General features: G+C 39.9%; 1 long non-coding RNA gene across 1 annotated transcript; it reads right to left on the bottom strand.

Moving 5' to 3' along the window:
- Positions 1-6,857: 6,857 nt before the first annotated feature.
- On the bottom strand, positions 6,858-7,665 carry LOC148185206 (uncharacterized). Its single transcript, XR_015774405.1, has 2 exons — positions 7,563-7,665; positions 6,858-7,271 (listed from the first exon to the last, which is right to left on the bottom strand). It is a non-coding gene; the product is annotated as an uncharacterized LOC148185206 (long non-coding RNA).
- Positions 7,666-23,582: the final 15,917 nt, after the last annotated feature.

Genomic DNA, 23,582 nt, shown 5'->3' with positions numbered 1-23,582 from the left:
AATGGTGAAGGCAACAAATTTGAGAAGCTGCAGGAGCCTCAGTGGTGAATTCTGAGGAAACAGATGGCCAAGAAATTGAAGATAGTTGGAGCAAACAAAAACTGCAGTGAGGGCCAAAATTGCCAACTCTGGGGCATTAAGAAGAATGAATAAAATTCAACCATCCAGCAATGAGATGTGACTGAGGCTGGAAGAGACATCCCTCCCTCCCTCCCTCCCTCCCTCCCTCCCTCCCTCCCTCCCTCCCTCCCTCCCTCCCTCCCTTCCTCCCTCCCTCACTTCCTCCCTCCCTCCCTCCCTTCCTCCCTCCCTTCCTTCCTTCCTTCCTTCCTTCCTTCCTTCCTTCCTTCCTTCCTTCCTTCCTTCCTTCCTTCCTTCCTTCCTTCCTTCCTTCCTTCCTTCCTTCCTTCCTTCCTTCCTTCCTTCCTTCCGCCACTTCCTTCCTTCCTTCCGCCACTTCCTTCCGCCACTTCCTTCCGCCACTTCCTTCCGCCACTTCCTTCCGCCACTTCCTTCCGCCACTTCCTTCCGCCACTTCCTTCCGCCACTTCCTTCCTTCCGCCACTTCCTTCCGCCACTTCCTTCCTTCCTTCCGCCACTTCCTTCCGCCACTTCCTTCCGCCACTTCCTTCCTTCCGCCACTTCCTTCCTTCCTTCCTTCCGCCACTTCCTTCCGCCACTTCCTTCCTTCCGCCACTTCCTTCCGCCACTTCCTTCCGCCACTTCCTTCCTTCCTTCCTTCCTTCCTTCCTTCCTTCCTTCCTTCCTTCCTTCCTTCCTTCCTTCCTTCCTTCCTTCCTTCCTTCCTTCCTTCCTTCCTTCCTTCCTTCCTTCCTTCCTTCCTTCCTTCCTTCCTTCCTTCCTTCCTTCCTTCCTTCCTTCCTTCCTTCCTTCCTTCCTTCCTTCCTTCCTTCCTTCCTTCCTTCCTTCCTTCCTTCCTTCCTTCCTTCCCTTCCTTCCTTCCTTCCTTCCTTCCTTCCTTCCTTCCTTCCTTCCTTCCTTCCTTCCTTCCTTCCTTCCTTCCTTCCTTCCTTCCTTCCTTCCTTCCTTCCTTCCTTCCTTCCTTCCTTCCTTCCTTCCTCCCTCCCTCCCTCCCTCCCTCCCTCCCTCCCTCCCTCCCTCCCTCCCTCCCTTCCTCCCCTCCCCGATTTCACTGATTTTTAACAAAAGATGTTTAAAGTTCCATGTTGCTATTCATAGAAAAGATATTTTTAGTAAAAGAACATTACATTTCATCAAAGAGGTTTATTCTTATTTAAGTTTTAAGACAAGTAATTATTAAATCTAGTCATATTCTAAATTTTGCCCTTTACGTTTGAAGTGTGTGATGCCATGTGTACTTAACAAAACACTTGAAAGCAAAATTTGATTCATACATGAGGAGGTGACTCATCTAAGAACAGGAGAGAGAAGTGACTGAATTATTTCTTAGCAAAAAATTTGCTTTGAAAGAAAGAAACTCACACCAAGCAGCCATGAAACATGACAATGGCTGGAAATTAATTCAGACATGTAGAAAACTAAAGCATATTGCACAGAGCTTGAGCTAATTGTAATCATGAAGTTTAAATCCCTTCTGGCTTTTGAACAAGCCCAAACCAGTTTGCTTTGCTTTGGATTTGCATTCTGCACAGATAGGCTGAGTGATACCTGCCCCAGCATGTGTTCAGTCAGGATGTGTGCTCTTGTTCAACCCTCGCTTCCAGCTTGCAGCATGCAAGATATATTCTATGACAAGAATTGTGCTCCATTTTGGAGGACAGAACATGTATCACTCATCAGCACAGAAGCTGTGCAGCTGAGAAGCTTTGTAATTAAGAAGCTTCACAGTTGCATCCCATAATTTATTCATAGTATCAATTACAGAATTCCTGGTAGAGGAAGTCAAACTAATTATATTTTTTAAAATTTAAATTAGTTTCTTCTGTTCAATTAAGGGAAGCCAGAAACTCTTCAGGGTACCCATACTGCCAGTGGCAAAGCGTAATAGGTTTGCAGTGAGACAGTCAGCTGCAGCAGCTGCTAAAGAACACTCTGCAAAACAAAAAGCAGCAGTAAAACAATGTTAGCCAGCTTCATCTTGGAGAGTGTTGGCTCAGCCTGCTGAGTACTTGAGTGCTACTGGCTTTATATATGGTCGTAATTCTGCAACTTTAAAAACAGGCACAATGAGCAATATATTCCAGAACTACAGTCTGCCTTTCAGGGTGGTGAATAACCCATCTCTGAGCAGATGAGCAAATGCAGATGATTGCTCCTAAGGTGTGTGTTAGGGACACACTCATTCTAGACCCAAATCTCCTCCTGTGTCCTCCTCATCACCTAACGATGAGCAGAGAACAGCAGTTTCCTAGGGCAGACCCCTCAGATGCATGAACTGAGGGGGCAGTTTTGGCCCTGCGATCCAAGAGTGCAGCTGAGTTGTGTGTTTATGTCATCCTAATGGGATGTGGGTCCTGCCACCCCCTCCACTGGCACTGATGGATCAGGGGCTGAATTCAGCTGAATTCCCCCCTCACACACTGGGCTGCATCACTGCCTCCCCCACCCTCATTTCACTGGATCAAGGATATCACTTCTTCACCTTTTTTGTGGAGTTGGAGGGAGAAGGAAACCTTGAGTTTTCACATAAAATGAAAGCTGCTTTACTTACATTAGGTCCTCTAAAAAAACCCACAATTACTTGCAAGGAGAGTGGTACAACAAGCAGCATTTCTGAGAACACTGTGGGCATTTTCTGATGTACTTTCAAGTAGCAAATAAAAAAATTTTGGGCATGAACTTCATCTGCAACTGCTTATGCCCTGATAACAGAGCAGAGGGCCCCAGCACCCATCACAGCAGTTATTACAAGACATTCCTTCACATATCCCACACAGTGAGTTACAGCAAGCTGTATTATAAATCCAGCTGTATTTTTAGGTGCATTAGTGGTCTCTTGAGTACAAGTGAGTCTGGTTGGAGTTCAGATGCTTGGTGGAGTTTTTTTATTCTCCACTTTCCTCCTAAGAGCTAGGATATTTTGCTCAAAAACCCCTGCCCTGCAAATTCCATCTACTGATTTGAACAAGGAGTATGTATGTGTATGTGTGTGTGTGTGTGTGTGTGCGCGTATTTCTTCTAGGAAAAAATTCCAGAAAAAATTATATATACTACCAAGTAGTTTGTTTTCTAATTACAAAGACAGCAGGTTACCAGATCAAGAAAAACCAACACCTTATCTTGGATTCATTCCTCGTGATGCAACAGTAACTTTTGGTAAAATCTCCTCAGTGTCTGGAGTGATTTGTGCATGGCTAGCAGATGAGATATTGGCAGTATGTGACCAGCAGGGAAACTTATTTCTGCACAGAAAAAAAAACCAGAGACTATGTGGTTAGAAGTTCTTGAATGCATTAATGCAGCTAACAAGGCTTTATTGTCTTCATCATATTTTAGGTTAAAAACTATGCAACTGCAGTCCTGTTGTGCAAAGCAATGTGGTTTCTCACATGGGTGAAGTTATTCATTCTGGGAGCAATGAAAAGTTTCCAAAATTACTCTAGTCTTCAGGCTCCTGTTCTAAGGGAAAGTTTTTGTGAACAGAATAAAAGCGCCTCAAACAACGCAACCAGCACCCTATTTCCAACATCATGATTATACATAAATAAAGAAAAGCCTCTCCTGGTTTTTGAAATATCTTAGCACTTCAAAGTTCTACATAATTTGATGCATTTCATCATATTTTTTGTCAGAAGAGAGAAAACAGCAACAGCAAAGTAACCCAAATACCTCTCGTGACCCAGAGAATTACATGTTCTCCAACAGAAAAGAAGGTGAAAGATTTTCTTTCCAAAACAGTCATGCTTCAGTTACCATGTCTGCAATCCCACTTTCTCCCAAGAGAAAATGCCACAGGGAAGCAAAGGTGCTGCACATTGTCTTTCCTCCCACTCTGTGAGAAAGGGAGTAGCTATTTAAATTTACATTTTATGCATGCCAGGCAATGAATGGAAGCTAATTGTATCAAATCTGCTCCCAGCAATATTTTAGCATATTCCTGGACATTTGAACTCCATGCTCACAAGGTCTTTGCTTCTGGACTATGACATAGGATGCAAAAATGTGGTTTACACGAAAGGGCTGAATCCCTTGATCTATAAATTAAAATGTTAGTCTTCTAAATATCTCTTTCTAGAAAAATATCCGGGCTTTGAGGTGAGTTCATATCTTCCATCAGTCATTTATATAATAACCTGCTATCAGCCCATGTCATATATCTAAGCTCCTTTCAGATGCAACACCTACAACCAGAGTCTTTTAAGAATTGGTTTTCCCCATTTTGCTTAGTTCCATAAGGAATATAAACATCTTCTGACAGATCTACATGAACCAGTAATCAACAAATGATACCTGAAATATCATTTCCAACCAAAGAAGTCTCTAAAAAAAAGCAGATTTATATGAGGGCCCAAATATGCAGTCATGATATACTCTTATAAAAAAAAAATTGGCTCATTATTGTGAAAATTCAGAATGATCCTGTCTCTAGAAGGGATTACATCAGTTATGTGGCATGTAATCAGATACCTCATTTCACCCTCTAATTTCATATCCAAATGCCAAAAAACCATGGCCAGCAGTTTTCAATGGTTTGACTTCAGGCACCAAGGTCAGACCATAATCCTTATCATTTATGCTGGTCACAGCAATTCTGAGTGAGTCCTCTGCAGTCAAATAACTCAAATAACTCAAATAACCCCTACTGTAAGGGGAAATGCCTTCACAGAAACTGAGGTGGGGGAGAGGTAAGACCATAACCATGCAATAAAGCTGTTTGCGATGTGCATGGAAATGAATTCCTCCCCAGACAGAGACTAAGCTCTAGTAAAAGAAGTTATTTGGTTTGTAAAAAAAAAAAACTATCAATAAACTCATTAATGTATCAAAATGTCCTTACTAACATTGTCTGATAGTGTAAGCTTATACATAAATGAGTGTGTAAGTCAAATATTACGTGCTTGAGTAGCCTCCTTGAAATCAGTGCAGCTCCTCCTCCTCTTGGATCAACATACACCGAAATGCATGACCACATGGCAAGGATAAACCAAATTTTACACCAGCTGCATTTAGGCTATTTCCTAGTGCTGGTATAAGAATAAGACATTTATTTACATTAAAAGATTTTTTTTGCTTGTACACCAACTGGGTGGCATAGCAAGGTCATTTGTTTGAATCTTACTGAGAGCTTGCCTGGCAATAAAAGACATTATAGAAGTTAATATATTCTTTAATATTCTGAGAGAGGGAAGGAAGATGATTTGTATTATTATATAGCCAACCTGATAATATCTGGAGAAACAATCACTCTAAACCAAGATGGATGGGTGTCTTTAAAATATAACCCCTATAATCAAAAATTTTCTTTTACATGAATTTGTTTTCTAGGTCACATTCTGGTAAGTTTAACTTTCAATTTCCTTCCAAGTATTGGTATTAAATGACTGTTTACATTTTTTATATCAAATCCACAGTGAGAGAAGAGAACACTTTCGTATTACTAGTTCAATAATATGGCACAAAGTGTTCCCTCACACCTGGATGGAATTTAATTACTTTCTCATTTAAGCAGTTTCTTATTTGCAGCCTAACTCTAGTATAGGGAGAAGTCAAAGGTTATCTATTCTCCATGGAAGCTAATTTACAACAATTTATACAGTGTAGGACAGGTCTGTTAAGATTTGTAATTACTTATATTTACTCACAGTCATCAAACGCTCCTTTCTGTCTTTCATTTTCTGTAGTGGACTAAGGTCTGCACTTAACCTCAGAGAAAATTCACTCTGAACTGAATTATTCTGCTCTCCCACAAATAATGGAATTCCCCTTGCTTCCCCATTCTCCCCCTGCACCTCCACTCTCCCACTTCCTTAACACTAGATTCTGTATGGTTTCATTTCTGGGTACAATTCAATTTGAAATAGTTAGATGTCTATGAATTCCTGACATTTTTAAGCCTGCATTCAACAATACTTAAATTCGTGCCAAGTTCAAGGTGTTCTCAGAGAAGATTTCCAGTTTGGATTTTAGTTCAAAAGACTTTAATGTTTTTCAAAGGGATCTCTTCTTTGTTTCCAGCCTTAAAAATAGGGTTAAGGGAAGGCTTATACATGTTTGTGAGTAAAAAGTCCCTGCATAGCTGAAGTGGACTAACCTGTGTTGTCAAAAATTCCATTATTGCAGGCAGAATTCAAATAAAAGAAGCAAAAATAGAGTTTTTTCAGCTAATTTACAACTTGAAGAATAGGTTTATAGATAGTTTCAACTATTATTTTACAATTGCACTGTAGGAACATTTCAACTATGTTGAGTGTTAGCTAATTATCACAAAACTTCTCATTCAAAGCGATGGTAGTGCAATTTATTTTCCTCTATTGCAAACATTTAGTGTTGTATTATCATTTGTGTCCAGCTTCTACCATAAAAAAAAAGAAGCAGTCCCTAAGTTTGAACTTGCCTTATAAAATGGCCTGGCATAAATTGCTGGGAGATCTTTTACCTTGTTTAGATTTCGTCTTGGTGATTAGCAGAATTTTAAGGTGACTGCACAATTTATTTCACTGTTTTAACAGAGGCCTTATCAGATACATTAAAGCTCTTCTAAAATTGCTCAGTTTTTCACCTTGGCTCCCCATTTCCCCCAGGCCTTCCATTTCTAATCACCAAAGCTTCTGGTCACCTGAAAAAGCATCGAGCTGGGTTTAGAACTGGTCTGGAACATCCTGTATTGCTCTATGACATTTCTGTCACAAGTTAGTCCTTTAAGATGACAGCCTGAAACACTAGGCTCAGAAAAAATAGATTAATGATACCTTCACAGTCACACCGAGCTTCTGAGCAAATATCCCTTTTCTAGCATACTGTGATAGCTTTTATTACTCACACCAGTGTAATATGTGAAAGAATCTCTTGAATATACTACATCACAGACAAAAAAGCTTCCTTTTAAGGATTTGCACATTACTTCATTTCTACTGAGACAAAGATTAATGGATAAGCTTTGTAGTCTTTTTTTTTATTGTTGCAAGATTATGAAAGCCACCTTTAAACATTTGTTTTCTTTCTATTTGACACCCTGATATTCAAAAAATCTATTTTCCATGTGTTTTGGGACATTAAGAGAAAGAAAGAGCAGCCCTGCAGAAAGGGATCAGGAGGTATTGGTCAGCAGTGGGCTCAGCAGGAACCAGCAGTGTGCCCATCCTGAGGGAAGCAGTTCCAATGGCACGAATCTGAAACACAGAGAGAAAAGGTTTCTTGGGAAAGGTAAAATCCTTTATTTGTTAAGTTTGGAATTGGCTTCTATGAGTAAAGATACAAACAAAACTGTAAACCTTTGGAGAACGTCCCCATCACACTTTTAGAGCTGGATATCCCAAAATGTAGACTCCCAAACAGGAGCCAGACTTTGTTTCCAGCCATACAAATATCGCCTCACTGGAGGTGAACAATGGCAGATATAATTTCTGAAGAAATTATAAGCTGCCTATATGTGGACATAGATATACAGGTGTTTATCTGACCTGGCTCCTACAGTGTCTGGACACTGAACTGTCCTTAAAGAACTTGTCTTTGTAGCATTCCTGTGAGATGAAACCCACGCCTTTGCCTACTTCACAGGGGGACAGGAGCACCTGGGGCCCTACAGCCTCAATGCAGGCCTTTAAAGGCACCGAGGTAATTAGAAACAGCCAGCATCTGGCCTAAGAGTGAACTTGTGCCAGGTGAATCTATGCCTTGCCTAACTGAGAAATTTTACAAGTTGTGAGAAATGGGAATATTACAGCAGTTTATTATTTGCACATACTCAGCCATATCAGCAAAATGTGTGCTTTTTATGCGAGGGATTTCTCCAAAACCAAACAAGACACATCAAAACATGCTGTCTGAAGCCTCTAGATCATCTGCAATTTTACCTTGCTGTTTTCTTCACCTCCTAGCTGAGTGGCAGAGGTATATCAACATCTCATTGTCCCTGACACAGCTGTCCCAGCGTTATGGACAGGCTGCTCCAGGGCTGGCTGTGTAGGGTGAGGATGCCTTGGCCGCTGAGAGGGCTGCCACTGTGCTGCTGGGCCAGGAGAAAGGAATTTTGATAGCAAGTGCCTGGTTTTCTGAAGTCTTACTCTGTGAGCACAGACTTCTTGTTTTGGCCCAGATCAAGCATGAAGTTTCCAAGGACTTGGAGGCAGGTGTCCAGCTTTCAGTAGTCACGGCAATCAAAAGGTTTCACTGTGGTGGATATGTTTCATGCTCCAGCCTTATCAAACTGGCTAATTGTTCCTTTCCAAAATGAGTAGCGTACTGCCAGGCCTCTTGGAAGGCTAAAAATAATGCTGCCTTTTTTTTTTATTTTTTTAATTGTAGCATTTTTCCTCATTTATTGCTGTCTTTTGCTAATGTTAATGAGGGACAGATTTCTGCATATTAAATGTGTAGTAGCCCAGATACAAGGATGAGCCACAGTTATAAATATGATGTGAAAATTCTTATTGAAAAGCAAAGTTACACATTAGGCATACAAATGATAGGATTATGACAGTAGAGCTCGCTGTAACTTATTTGGAGTGGATTATTTTGTGCTCAGAAAATGTCTGTGCCATAAGCTCTAACAGCTACAACCTGGTATCCATCAGAGAGCTCAGTTCTTCCTTGAGATCTCTGCTCAGCAGTGCCTTAAAACAGAGCCACTGCTTCTGAATGTGAAACTCATAAAGCATGTCATCAAGCCCACATCAGCTCTCCCTAGACTGCATATCTTCTGATTTCCACGGGATAAGTCAAACCTTCAGGGCTCACAGAGCCTTAGCTAAAGAAATTAAAACAGCTCTTGAAAGACAGGATTGTATAAACAGATTCTGAAGGGGCTCTGTTTGAAATTAGGCCAAAGCAAACACTGAGGCCAGCTCTTCCTTTCCCTTTGGTTGCCTGTCCGCCCTCGGCGCCGCTGCAAGGGACACCTTTTCCAGACGGCTCCTGACCTCCCTCACGCCCCTTCCTGACCCCCAGCCTCTCAGATGGTTTTAATTGCAGAAGGTCTAGGTCCTTCAGCATGTACTTCAGTGGCATCTCTCAGCTCCTTCTCCTGGATATTTTCAAAGCTTGCTCAGCCAGCTGCTGGATGTGCCTCTCCACCTCTTGTCCCGCGAGTCCGTCGCTGAGGGGATTTTGCAACCTACATCTTTCAGACATTCATGCAAAATCCAGTGCAAGTTCCTGGATAGGGGATATTTTACTTCTAAAAGATAATTTTCATTTGCTTTTGGTAACTAACAAAGACTGAATGTATTAGAACACATTTTATATAAGTCAACAAAAGAGAGAATCAATTTGGGGATGTCTGAATTTCTTTGACAGCTACCAGAGGTATAAATCTATCAGAAAATAATTTGCAAAATGGCTTTTATCAAAGTAGGATAAATGAATCTGCTTAATTGCAAAGAGAATAGAGATACAAAGAAAAGGCAAAGTTCATGCCACCCACATCCATAAGCAATTTCTTTGAAGTTGATCATAATCAGGGAGGTGGGATTATAGGTGTGAATCTAGCACCAGATAGTAGGTGCAGATTTCTCATCCTACGTCTGGTGGATTGGAGGGAGCACTAGGGTGATTGAGTCAATGAGATTTTTTTTAAATGAGTTCACATGGTCTGTTTTGTGTTAGGGTTGAAGGATTTCTCTGTTAGACTACCTCACAGTATTTTTGAGTTCAGCTTTCATAAGGTAACTGTAGATTTCTGGTCTTTTTTGTTTCTATTTTCTTGCAGCACTTGCCTAATCTACTCCTAATGACCAAAAATTATACTTAATGTCATAACCAAAGGGATCCCAGGTTCTATGGGCAAAACTGTCTAATCGTCTGGAGGATTTGAATAAAAATATCTCATTACGCACTATGGAAATTTGGCAGTCCACATAGAAACCTGATCCTTTAAAAGTATTTCTTTCAGAATGATTTTAGTCATTATTGAGGAACACAGAAGCATGACATACCAGCTTTGTTTTCAAGCTCCTAATTCACCATGCACAACCTTAAGTCTATTTAACCGGTGTCTAAAGTGGTTATGGCTGCAAAGAAAAAGGCCAATGTGTGAGCAGAACAACAGGTGCAGAGCACCTGGAACAGCAGCACTTGGACCAATGAACTGCCCTATTCATCCCAATAAGCCCAAGGTGTAGCTTTCTGATGCAGCTGAGCCACTCTGTGCAAACTGCTCACAAACACGCCTTGCTCTCCTCCTACACCGTTTCCTTTGAGACAGCTCTGGCATTGGCTTGAGACAGAGTAAAGCAGATCAGAACAATTGCACAGAAGAAAACTTTCTTTCTAACACATCTCTATGCCCTAAAAGAGGGAAGGAAGAAAGAAAAGACTCTTTTCCATCAACTGAGAGGATGAGGAGAAATAGCTTTGAAATCTGTGACTTGCAAATGTATGAATCTGGCAACTTACTCCTCTCCTGAGATGAGGTTCAGCATATGATCAAAAAACCCTTTTATTTACCTTGTTAAAGACCCTTGAGCAAGCTCTGGTGGTGCTGACATGCCCGTGCTGCACTGGGACAGGTCATTAGCCACAGCAGCATCGTGCTACTGTGCAAGCAGCCATGGATGGAAGGGAAGAGGGATTCAGCCACCAGCAGGACCACATTGATGTGGCACCTCACCTGGGACTTTTGGCTGGCATGGAGGTCACTGTACTGCAAGGGCATTTTGGGACTGAGACACTGTACACTGAAGCTCCCTGAGGAGCTTAAACCTGTGATCTCTTCCTTCTCCCAGCCAATGCCCACCACTCTCCTGGAGAACACGTGTGCTCATTTCCCATATTCACCCAGTCAGGAGATGCATGATCCTGAGGAAAAGACAGGACTGACTGGGTTAGGTGGTTCTTTTTGGCATCGTTATACAGGCTTATGCCCATGAGAACTTTTATGTGTGCAGGTGGCTATTCATGGCATAGCTATGTCAGCAACACTTTCTAGACTGGCCTGGCCTGTTTTCCTTTCAGTGTGGTGTCCTACATTGCCATCATTTAGGAGACTGATTGATTGCTTCTCTTTGCTTAAGATCCACTGGACCAACAGTCTCTGAACCAGAATCCTATGAGAACAGGGTGTGCACAACATCCATGTATATAATTTCAGCATCTTATGTGAGCTGAAATGATAGAAGTCCACAGTTTCCCTCCTAACATACCCTTTGGACCCTCTCATAGGAAAGTTTTGCCGTTAAGGTCAGTTATAATCAAAATCAATGACCCAGAAAATAATAGAGCAAAACTTACTTGTCCCTGTTCTAAATGTTCCTGTTTCATACAGTGACTTTGCCATGGTATCTTCAGGAAATCAAATCCTGCATGAGAAGCAGCTGGCAAAAACTGAACCTGGCAGGAATACAGTAATTCTGGTCAAGTTTGAAAAAGAGAAATGTTTCAAAATGTATGTGGTACATAAACAGTACCTTTGCTTGCTTCTATCTCTGCTCATGTCAGCATACAGGTCCTAAATCATGCTAATCTCACCGTCAAGTTAGAAAGCTCTTCGAGGACCAGCAAAATAGACTTTTGACTTTCCTTGCAAGAAAAGATCTGATACCAAACTGCTTCATTGTTCTTGATGCTAGAAAAGTGGGGGTGGTGGTGAAGAGTCTCATTCTGGCAGGAAAATGCAGCCTACCTGTGCTGGCAGCTGCAGATGTCCTTGTTTGTTCAGCCATCCCAACACTGCTGGTCAAATTTCAAGATTTAATCCTCACATTTCACCAGCACCTCCAAATCCACCTATCTGATTTCCAAGATTCATTAGGCCAAGGCCAAAAAAAAGCATTTTTCTAATCAAAAGGAGTTTAGTTCTCACAAGCAGAGACCACTGAATAAAGATTTAGTAGTTAAAATGGATTTAATCTACCCTTAAAGCATTCCTTATCATTTCTTCTAGGACAAAGATTTTCCCATTTTTTTACTATGTGCATATTTTCATTACCATAACTCCACTTTTGCCCGAGGCAGGAAGAGATTTCCTGAAGCACAAACAAACAAGAAAAAAAAAAAAAAAAAAGAAAAAAAAAGAAAAAAAAAGTTTAGCATAATTTCCTCAAGGCAAAAAAGGGTTTATTTACTCTTATAAATCTGAAGAATGGCTCAATACCATAAAAATCCAGGTAACCTATAGTATTTCTTATGAGCAAAAAAACCTGAAGGTGTCCTGTTTTGTTCTGGGGGTGGACAGTGCTTTACAGGAACATGAGACCAGGTTTCTGTTTCAGGAAGTGGGAGACCAATTTTGCTCTAATGTGTATATGAGTTACATTGGTGGGTAATCAGAATGGCATTGTACTCTGAGTCCTTTACAAAGAGTTTTACTGCTGTTTTACTGCTTTTCAAAAAGAAGCATCATTACTAGTTTGTATGTCTTTTCTGACCTATGCTGTATGAACTAACCAATTTCTGTGAGAACAGGCAGAGTTATTTTCCAGAAATGAAAAGCATAATGAAAGGAACCTGTCCCCTGCCCTAGTGTTAGACACTGTCTAACCCATGCTAACATTTTGTAACAAAACCAACCATTGTAAGGGTTTTTGTGCTTTCTGTTGTTCATTACTACTGAAGCAGTGGCTTTCCTAATGAAGAAATCAAACTGGAATCTGACACTTCAGAGTCCGAGTAGCTGCAGAGAACAAAACTGTAATGAAAACAATATCCTGGGACCAGTTTCACATGTGGTAGCAGTTACTCTCGCTGCCTCTCCTCTCCCAGCACTGCCTATCTGCATAATCATGGGTTGCAGAGCAAGATCAAAAGGCTTTTCTGCAGAGGAACCCCATGCTGCCTTGGCTGCAGCGCAGCACATCCCTGCACGGATGGCCAGCAGTTGAGAGCTGAAGACAACTCCTTGGCTTGCTTCTGTCCTACAGAACAGCAAAGCTTGGCTAGTGCACACTGAAAGATAGAACAACTCTCTTCTGTCTGCTTAGCTGCCTAACTATTTTGTCAAACCTGTATTAAATACTCCAACTAACTCAAGAATTCTCTGGGCCCCAGATTGCTTGTCCTGCTTTTGCAGGTGCTGTTATTGCTTGGCTGCCACAGGCAGCATCACGGGCTGAGCAGGCTGTAGATCTGGTACAATACAACTATTGCTATATTTGCATGTTAATACAGCTCTGTTTACAGCAAGGATCAACACTTGGCTCTAATCCCATAAATTATACTTTGCCATTAGCTTCATGTGGTCCAGGATTTCACCTCAGACTTTTAAAATCAAACTGTCTAGTTGGTTTCAATTAAATATATTCATATATATTTTAGACCATTAAGTTGAATAAAGGAGCAGACGAGCCATAAAAAAATCACTTTTGACCCCCTCCAAAAAAAATTAGTTCCAACCCAAACTACTCCACAAAAGAAGAAGGACCCTCAGGTGTTTCACTGGAAAGTTAAGTGAAGCAGACTTAATAATTACCACACTGTTTCTTCTAGACATCCCTCAAGTTCATTGTGCCGTTACTGAAAAACGGATGCCTTGTGCTCCCTCAGCTGGTTAATTTGTGAACGTTTCCCAGAGTTATGCTGTTCCTGATGCCTGAATTTCCCTCAGCTTGCTAATGCCTTGACATGTGCAAAGGTATTTGTCTCTACGAAAAAACCAGAGCTTACAGCAGCAACAACAGTACGGTGTGGAGAAGGAAAATGACCCGCTGTTAGGGCACTGCCTGTGATCTTGAGTTGTCTGACAGAGGTATTGAAAGATAACAAGTGAAAGCAAACATTGACTCTTCCCTCTCATCTCCACACACTTAATTAGACTTTACCCTGACAAACTCCTATTCTTTAAATGAATAACCTTAACCAGTAATTCTGTGCTCTCACACAGCAATTCATATGGTATTGTAACTAATTCAGGAAAATGGTGGTTCCTACTATGGAATGCCCTAAAGCTTTTTTTTTTTTTTTTTTTTTACTGCTATTCTCAATGCATTTTTATTATTTAAACACTGGCCTCTCAGTGAAAAGCATGCAGGACTGACCACAAGATCTCAAATACGCAGCCTGTGGAATCCTTTCACTTCAATAACCCAGCATAGGCTCAAACAGAAAAGTAGCAAACTTCTCATCCACTCAGCTGAGGTTTTCCTTGGGATACCAGGAAATTACATTTTGTCTCTGTACCTTTTTATCACCAAGCAAAATTATTTGCCATTATCTTTTATTCAATTATTTCCTATACTTTTCTCTCTTCTTTGCCTTCCCTTCTAGGCATATCTAATTGAAATTTGGTAGGCCTACTTTCTCTTATTAAGTTACTGTAGAAATAAAACACAGCTTCAGTATCTTTAATGAAAATACACCATTAAATGTCAGCAAAGTAAATTTAATAATTCCATTTAATTTACATCTTTGAGTAGATTAAAGTGTTATATGCTTTCAGTATAAGTGGAGATTTCCTTTAGATGCCAAAAAGAAAAGGAGGAAAAAGTAGGGCTTTTGGGAACTAAATTGTCCAGTGAGCATGTCTTCCATTTTTTGTGTTCATTTACAAATAGCCTTGTATATGACAGGTGTCTTTCATGAAAATTTGTGTTGGATTGTTTGGATGTTTTTCAGTATGGTCCTGGTATTTGCTTTTACTGAACAAGTAAGTTGAAATAAGGTCATAAGAATCTAGCTATTATTTTGTCAAGAGAATCTCACTAAATAGGGCCTCTGTACAAAAGCAGCTTGCACATATAGCACCAACTTGGAAAAGTAAACATTTATTTCTTTTTTTCCTCCATATCTGAGATGCAGGTAATATTCTGCAGAAATAACACAACTTTTTTGTAAATAATTTGGTACAGAATCTACTTATAAATCAGATAAAGAAAATTTTACAGGTGCAGCTGAAATCGGGGGAATGTAGGTATCTGCCAGAGACCCCTATGGAGACTGATTCCTGATTCTACTTAATTCCAAAGCTGTCTTTATATTAACAAACAAAGAATTTCACAGTCTTCAGAAAGGACTCAGATTCTTCTCAGAGTTTCTTGCAAGGATAAGGCTAATTTGGCACAGGAGAATAATAAAATGTCAAAGTGAATTGAGCGCAAGTTGACAAAGAAGACAAAATAGCAGCCCTGGCAAATGGAAAATGTGTTTTTCCCTGGGTATGGCAAGGCAGTGGGGATACCAGGCCTTGGTCTGATGTGTTTTAACTTTTGCTTGAAGTTCCTTAAGGATCTTCAGCACAAGATATCAGCTTCCAGCTGGCCCTGAAATGTGAGCCAAGGTGATGAACAGCTGTTCATGGGGTGAAGGCCACAAAAAGAGCTGGCCTGCAGCTTTTCAACTACATTTCTGAAGCATTTTTAAGGTCAGATGGTTAGATAAAATATCTGTACCCCTCTGGATCTGTATCTGTATATCTGTACCCTTGCAGATAGCCACATCAGGTTGTCTGATAAGGGAAAGGAAAACCAGCAAAAGTCTCATAGAATACTACTTCCCTGTGGAGTGAATGATGGAAAATAAAAGCCTTTCAACCAACAGAAAAAAAAAATTGCAGGAAATTATTTCAAAACATAATGTCTAGCTTCTAGAGAGCTTCCAAATAACTCACAGTAACAGGTGAATTTGCTAATTAACAAATACACTGGGGGCTTAGTTGTACAAATCCATGTTTCAAGATCCAGGATTGTTTAACAGCAGAAAGTGTTGCATGTTCTACCAAAATGAGAATCCAGTGAAAATCCAATAATACTGTAAAAGCTCCAACAACACTTTCATGGACTTATTAGAATAATGCATCTCATAAAAGAGCTAAAATGAAAAAGAATCTATTCCAGGCAAGTCTCTAATCTTAAAATATAAATCCAGTGTGTAACAGAACAGTAAACAAATTTAATCTAAAATTTATGTCTAATAAATCTGGGGAAGTTGGTTAAGAATTTGTCACATACACTTTAAAAGCAATGGCAGCACCCTCTGATAGACCACTGCTCTAAAATAATTTTTTGAAACAGATGGAGGAATGTGCATAAATTGAAAGATGTATGTGACTACTCTCTCTGTGAGGTACAGAGAGAATTAAGACCCACCTTTTTGTCAGGTGATCTGCCAATCTGGTTACAAAGCTAAGATACGCCAATGGAGACCTTAAGAATCAGAGTCTGATGCAGAGAATTACATTGTACTTGAAAAGTTTCATATTCACCCAAGGAATACAGGATTTACAACAGAAAAATGTTCCTAGCCCTCTTTACCATATGAGGATCCTAAATTTTCCCTTTCATCATTCTGCTCAGTGGTGTCTGTCAGAGTGTAAATAAATGAAGATTTATTTCTTGAGCTCCCAAGTAGTTATAAAGTAAGATGGTTTCCAGGGACTGGAGGCTGTTTTATCTGAAGTAATTTCTCTGGTAACATAGAAATATTTTTTCTGGTAACACAGAAATCACTAGGAAAAAATAGATAAATGTACTGGACTATAAATAAAAATACAAATCAGGCTTCTATAGGAAATGTTCTCCCAATTCAAGCAACACATTTAAAGTACATTTACTTGAAATACACAGCAGAGTTTTATATAGTTGTGGTTGTTCGGATTGGTAGTCTTATGATTAGAAAACTCATTTTGATATGTTTATGGCACTTTAAAAGATATAACTGTCTCATTACTTGGTGTTGAAGATATAACTCCAGCCTGAGCAGTCATCTCATCCAGAATTCACATAGTTTGTGGGAAATGCAGCCAATACTAAAGGACATCACAGGTTACAACTTTTCTAAACTGACCTTTGGAGACAGTAATTTTTAATTTTTTTTGCGCAATGAGATGATATTTAGAATTTCCTGGCTCATTTGGAGCAAATTTGCATGGTGTGTATGCAAGCATTAAAGCTGAACTAAGTTCTGTTTTCTTAATTCTGTAACCAGCAAATAGGTACCAGCGAGTCTCAGTGGAAATGGGATATGACAGCTTTCATCTGGTGAAGTTATAAACAGTATTGTTGAAGGAAACAGATCTGTCCTTTGAAGAAGACAGAGGGAAATGCAGCTGGCTTTGGCTTAAGCCCTGGTCATAAAGAGGGCTGTTTTCTCTGAAGTGCTGTATGTACCCCTCTGGTTACAAGCAGGCAGTAAACATGTTTAAGGTTGGAGAAAAGCTTGTTAGACCACAAGGCAATCATCAGCAACGACTGAGTATTTAAGTGAAGGGATAGAGGGCATAAAAATGGCCTACCCGCCCTTAATTTCCTGTAGCTAGGCATGCCTTTCTAGGAATTTTAAACTTTCTTTTGCTTTCTTCTCAGTTCTGGGGAAGGGGACTGCATTAGAGAGGGGAAGATGCCTGAAAAAAAAAAAAAAAGTGAAACCTATGAAGAGACAGCTGAAATCAGTTTTCTGCACTAGCCTTTGATTAGCTGTTCCCCAGCTTTAAACCCCTGAAGCTAAAGGAACTAAAAAACCCAGCCATAAACAATGAACGCTTTGAATTAGCTTCTCTTCATATGTCATGCAAGAGGAGAGGGGTGACGTGCCCGCAGTGAATAGCCACAGAGAAGGTCAGCTGGAATCTGCAACAAAATCCTAGGTTGGAGCTAATCGCTAAAAGCATCTTCAGGACAATTAAGGAAAGCTGCATAAAAGTCAAGACATCTGTTAATTAAGCAAGTAAAACACTTGTTAATGCAGGAGAACAGCCACCTGAACCCACCTGGGCATATGGTGGTGGTGGTGGTGGCAGCTCTGAACTCTGTCCCTGTGCAGTCCAACACTTCTGTCCCATTTCCTTCCATGTTCAGCCTCCCCCAAGGTGAGCCTTGTTGGTCAGGGTTGTGAGGAGACGACAGATCTAGAGAAAAGTAAGTATACCTAATACAGGAAATTCAGAGATTTTGTTTCTCAAAACACCAGTAAAGCCTCAAAACACCAGGAGAATATCTGCTCCAACTAGGAATGAAAAAAAGACCAGAAAGATCTGAGTAGTTGATAATATACTATCCATTCTGAAGAATCCATTAACAGTGAAATCACTGTCTTCTTCTGACAGATATTCAAACAGGCCTGTAAATGCCCAAGTGGACTTTTCACTAACTGTGTTTACTTAAAGAGAAAGATCCAGGCAGAGCCTTTCAAGAGAGCCAGTGGAGGCTTCATTTTTTAAGAAAAAAAGGGAAACATCTACACCATGACAGTAAGAGAAGAATTTAAAGACATAAGCCAGACAAATCTTCGGAAAAATTAATTTATTTTATTCCCACTTGTTCATGGGAACTGGGTATTACGGTTGCATTTTTATAAGGATGAATTACAAGGCAAGTGATTTTTCTTGTACCATTTTGAATCATTACTTCCCCATTATTTTTCCCTGAAGTTTTTTATTTCTGATTTTACTTCAGTTAATAATTTATATTACAGGTATTACAGACAATTGGGTACCCCAGAGAGATTTCTTAACACCAGTGATTATCACTAAAAGCAGTAACTTCTACAGGTCCCCTTTTAACATAAATTTCTTTAAACTATAAAAGAGAAAAGTATAAAATAGAGAGATTTTAGAAGTTGCCCAGGAGATGTTAGCAATATCAAATTCTGGGCATGCAGAGGGCAAGTGTTTAAAAACCAGCAATAATATAATCTAGGAAGCAGTACCTACTTGTACAAAAAGCTTTCCACAACATCTTAATTTACTACACTTTAGTTTCCATTTCACTTTACTACATTTACTAAAGTAACATTAGCATAACTAAAACTAATCCCAAACTAACAATAAAGAAAAATCTAGGGCACATGAAAAAGAAAAGCCTGCTCTTCATCACTAAACCACTTGTAGGGTTTTGTTCATTTTTCCTTTTACCATCTAGAAACTAACATCATGTTGCTTCTTGATATTAAAATGGATAGATTATACTTAGGGCCTCTAAATTTTGTGGAGAAAAGATTCTCTTGCATTTTTTCTCATATGACATTCTACATAATGGGAATCCATATTTGAATTTATCAACCTCTTTTCAAAAATCAGAAAGAAAACTCCAAATTGCTTTAGATTTTATGTCTGCTCCCTAGCCATTATGCTCTCACCACATTCCAGGAACAAAGAGTCTTCCATAGGCTGCAGACTTGCATACATCAAGGATGAACTGTTTGGGTTTTTTTTAAAATATAATTTCTCAAGTAAGAACAAAAATGTATATAAAAGTGAAGTTGCTCATTTAGCCAAAGAGGTGCTCAGAAAAATTTTTGATTGCTATAAATAGGTGTGCACTTTCATAGATCACAGAACCATCAAAGAATCATAGACTGGTTTGAGTTGGAAAGGACTTTAAAGATCCTCTCATTCCAGCCCCCCTGCCGTGGGCAGGGACACCTCCCACTAGATCAGGTTCCTCAAAGCCCCATTCAACCTGGCCTTAAACACTTCCAGGCATGGACCATCTAAAGCTTCTCTGGGCAACCTGTGCCAGTGCCTCACCACCCTCCCAGTATAGAATTCTTTCTTAATATCTAATCTTACCCTACCCTCTTTAATTTTAAAGCTATTCACCCTTGTCCTGTCACTACATGCCCTTGTGAAAAGTCCAGCAAGTTGCAAAAGCCTTTTATGCAGCTTCTTATACAGCTCCTTCTCCCTGTGCAGGCACATGGTTCAGAAACTTGTCTCCAAAGGTTTCTTTGTTTCTTAAGAGCCTGTTGCTAAAGGGATGTTGGCAAGAATAGGCCATTTACTTTCAGGTATGAAGGAGGAAATATGTATTCAGTGTTTGCTCCTACAAGGTTGTCAATGCAAAACGTGGATGTACAAGGAAACTTCCTTATTCACTGATAACAGATTTTTTTGTCAGCCCTGACAGTTTTTGAATGATGGAATTTTTCTATTAAACAAGCCAAACAAACAAACTGCTACAGAACAATATAGTAGATGTTTTTCTATTTTCTTTTACACATGCTGCTGATTTCAATGCCACATGTAAGAAATAACCATAATGACAGTGTTATAAAATTAATATGACCATGGAAAATGTGCACAAGAGACACAGTAGCTACTGTATTTTCCCAGTATGTTCTGCATTATCATTGTTGAAGCAGTTATAAATCCTGGTTTCAGTTACCCAAGTTCAGCCACTTTAAGCTCATATTTTTCAGTCCAGAGTTTTGGCCCAGGACAATTAAGGGGAGAATGTTTTCTGATTTAGTTTTTCAATGATTTTCAAGAGTTACCTTAAAACATCCTGGTGATTTTCCCTTTAAACATCTCCTGTGTTTCTGGCTTTGAAACTGTACTTTGGCAGGATGATTGCTCTGTCCATGATGCACCAGAGGAAATAAAGCTGATCTGGGGAGCAGTGAGGATGGGGGAATATGGGATGGTGGATGGGGAATGGAAAAAGAATGCATAGGTGGTTGGCATGAGGACGGTGGAAGTGGTAGTTTTCCTCTAGGGCTGGATATCAAAGTGTCTTAGAATGGAGAACATTAAAACTGGGGGAGAAACTGCAGAAGGAGAAGTTTGGGAAGGAGGAAGCAAGGGGGAAGGGGTAAAGAACGGAAAAGGAATGATGCTCTGGGGAAGGTGGGGGCAGAAGAATGAAACGTGTGAGCAGCTGAGGAGTCCAGAGAGCAGGCTGATATGAGACTGGGGGCACTAGGGAGAAAATTTAGATGGCAGGCCTGGAAGGATTGGCTGGATAAGAAAAATTATGCTGGAAGCTGGAAAAAATGGGGAAGAAGATACAGAGCCCAGGCAGAGAGAGGTTTGTCAAAGGAACATATGGGCAGGAAAAGATATAACAGAAGGTCAGACCTGGGGCTGGAGAGAAATCTCAGAAGAACCTACGCCTCCTTGGAAAAACAGTAAATAGCTGCCTTGTTAAAGAAAGTTTTTTTTCAAGTGAAGAGTTCAAAAGACAGAAATTTCAGATTAAGGCTGTCTGTGTAACCCTAGTTCAATCTTATTTGGGGTATTTTTATCACAACTCTCGCTCGGATTAGGAAATGTTTGCTTTTCATGGCACCTCATCATTATAATTAAATTATTAGCCTTGCGTAACAAAGAAAAAACAAAGAAGAGATAATGCTGGTGAAAACATTTTTCAAAGTGCAAAAGTAACAGAGAAACATGGATAAGGGAGTTCATTGTAAGAAAATGCTACAATATACTCTGGATAAGTGTAAGTCATTAATAACCTCGTGCTTTTTTAAAAAATTATATATAATGTAATATAATAACTAGGAAAAAATGTATCAAACAGCAAATAAACAAGCAGCACACTGGAAGGCAGGAAGAAGTTTATGCAGGTGCATTTAAGAGCAAAATGTAACTGCGATATATGTTGGATGTAGGAAATAAAAAGATATTGCAGCGCTAGGAAACTTAAAGAGGCTACAGTACAGAAAAGTACAGACAAAATATTTAAGAGCAGTTTGAATGTTTCAGATTTGTATCAATAGCCTATATATTGGGATCCTCAGGATTCAGGCCCACTGCAGAGTATGAATCAAAAATCCAGTCAGGAGATCCTAATATGAAATAGAAAGGCCAGAAGTTATAGGGAGCACAAACAATGAACATTCCAGAGAAGAGGGTGTATTGTAAGTTTTCTGCTATTGTTCCCAGTCAAGTTCACTGTGCTTGTACCCACAGTGCAGCACAGAAATGTGGATGCTACCAACAGTGTTATTTATTCTTTTAAATGCAACAAATCTCTTCAACTAGGATTCAGCCCAGATAATAATGCTGGAGGGCAGCCTATTCCAGTATAAAGGAAACAGAGGAATTTCTGAAATAGTCTGCCCTATTTCTCAGAAACTTTTAAAACCTTCTAAATCCTATTGTCAGTGGTGACTGAAGTTCCCTTTCCCATGACATTCTCTCAAAGTCTCTGCTGATAGCAAGACTTTGGAGAATGAATGGGGTTTAAAATCCAGTCTTCCCTTATCAAGAAGCCAGAAAAAAGAAGCAGAAAGGATGTAGTGAAATGTTATCCTCTCTTTTAATCAAGTGCTTTTTTCACCTTTTCTGATTTAATGACAAAATACTCCATTTAAGGGTCGCTATTGTTAAAGAGTTACAGTCAGAAAACAATGTTTACTGTCCACCAAATTCTTTTGATGCCCCCTGCAGGCCATGCTGGATAGGAAGCCTGAATCCTCCTTGGAGAAATCCTGGAGGTACTATCAAAATACCTATTTTATTAAGAAATACAGCTGCTACCAGTTTAGCTTGCCTCATGAACTTCCTGACACGCAGTCCTTCCTGTTCCAACACGCACGAGCAAAATGTGAAACAGTTGTTGATTCCTTCCCGCTGACTTAATTAGGCAGAGTAACGAAGGCTGGCGGCGCAGCGCAGCGCAGAGATGTGCAAGGCCAAATATGGGGGTAAAATTGGAGATGCCCGATTGGTACGTGAGACTTGGAGGAGCCTTCCCCATCCCTGTGGGAACGTGCAACTCCGCTGTTTTCTGTCCTAAAGATACCAATCTCTTGTCAAGTGCTTTTGCCTCCTGGCGGTAGTGACTCCTAGAGATGAATAAACTTCTGGAATTAGTCGGTAGCACAGCCCACGTGGAGTCAGTCACCTTCAAGAAGCTGAAGGTTTCCCTTTAGGGTGTCTTCTCCCCACTAAACACCCTCCAAGACTTCACAGTACCTGCCTGATAGGCTCTCTTCTCCAACTTCTCCAGGATCCTCGGGGACAAACGCGATAAAACTGCACTAGCTGGTTATTTTTCATTACTTTCCTTTTTAACCTTGGAGACTACACATTTTATACGTTTCTCATAAGGGATCTGTTGTGCTAGCAGTTTGGATGAAATATGCAACTTCAGTACTCAGGAGAAGAGAAAAACTATAATCACACATCATTAAATTAATCACTACCCTAGCAGCATGTAACAGGATACAGTGTGCCATGCAAACCTGCTTTCAAAAGTTAAAATTACACTTTCTTTAAAAATCAGGATCAATCGCTTGTCTCTCCCTTTTTTTTTCTTTTTTTCTTTTATTCTTTTTTTTTTTTTTTTGAGAAAAGATATGTAAGATATGGAAGGCATGACGCAGATATGGTGGGATAATTCCCAGATAAAAATAATATTAAGGGTATAGATTTAAGAAGAAATAGAAGACAAAAATTTCTAAAGGATGTTTGTGAGATAACTTGCAGGGAAGGGAATAATACTGAGAATAGATAATTAGCCATGGGAAATTATTACAAAAGAATGTAAGGTTCTCATAACCTTTTGTTCCTACTGTCATCTGTTTTTCAGGGGAAAAAAAGCCCTCTGAGACAGGTAGTAGAAGTTTGATGGACGCACACAAGCTGATCTGGGGTCATTCTGGACTTCTTAAATCAACCTACAGCAGTTTGGAGCCAACATGCAGCCAGTGACAATAATATGGGTAGGAAAGAAAGGACACAAGGTGCAAGCAAGTCTCTCTAGAGGAATCACTGCTATTTTCTGGTTTTCATTACACAGATGTTAACTCTGAGCTATTCTGTGTGCTTGTTTGACAGCTAGTGTCTAAGGTACCGTGCTTTTCTTCTGAAATGTCATCTTCCTATT

Source organism: Pseudopodoces humilis, chromosome 1, assembly GCF_049639895.1.
Source record: "Pseudopodoces humilis isolate 2021_Gansu_Grassland_sample_001 chromosome 1, ASM4963989v1, whole genome shotgun sequence".
NCBI lineage: Eukaryota > Metazoa > Chordata > Aves > Passeriformes > Paridae > Pseudopodoces > Pseudopodoces humilis.
Note: the sequence above shows the minus strand (reverse complement) of the source record. Positions and strands in the feature narration are given on the sequence as shown.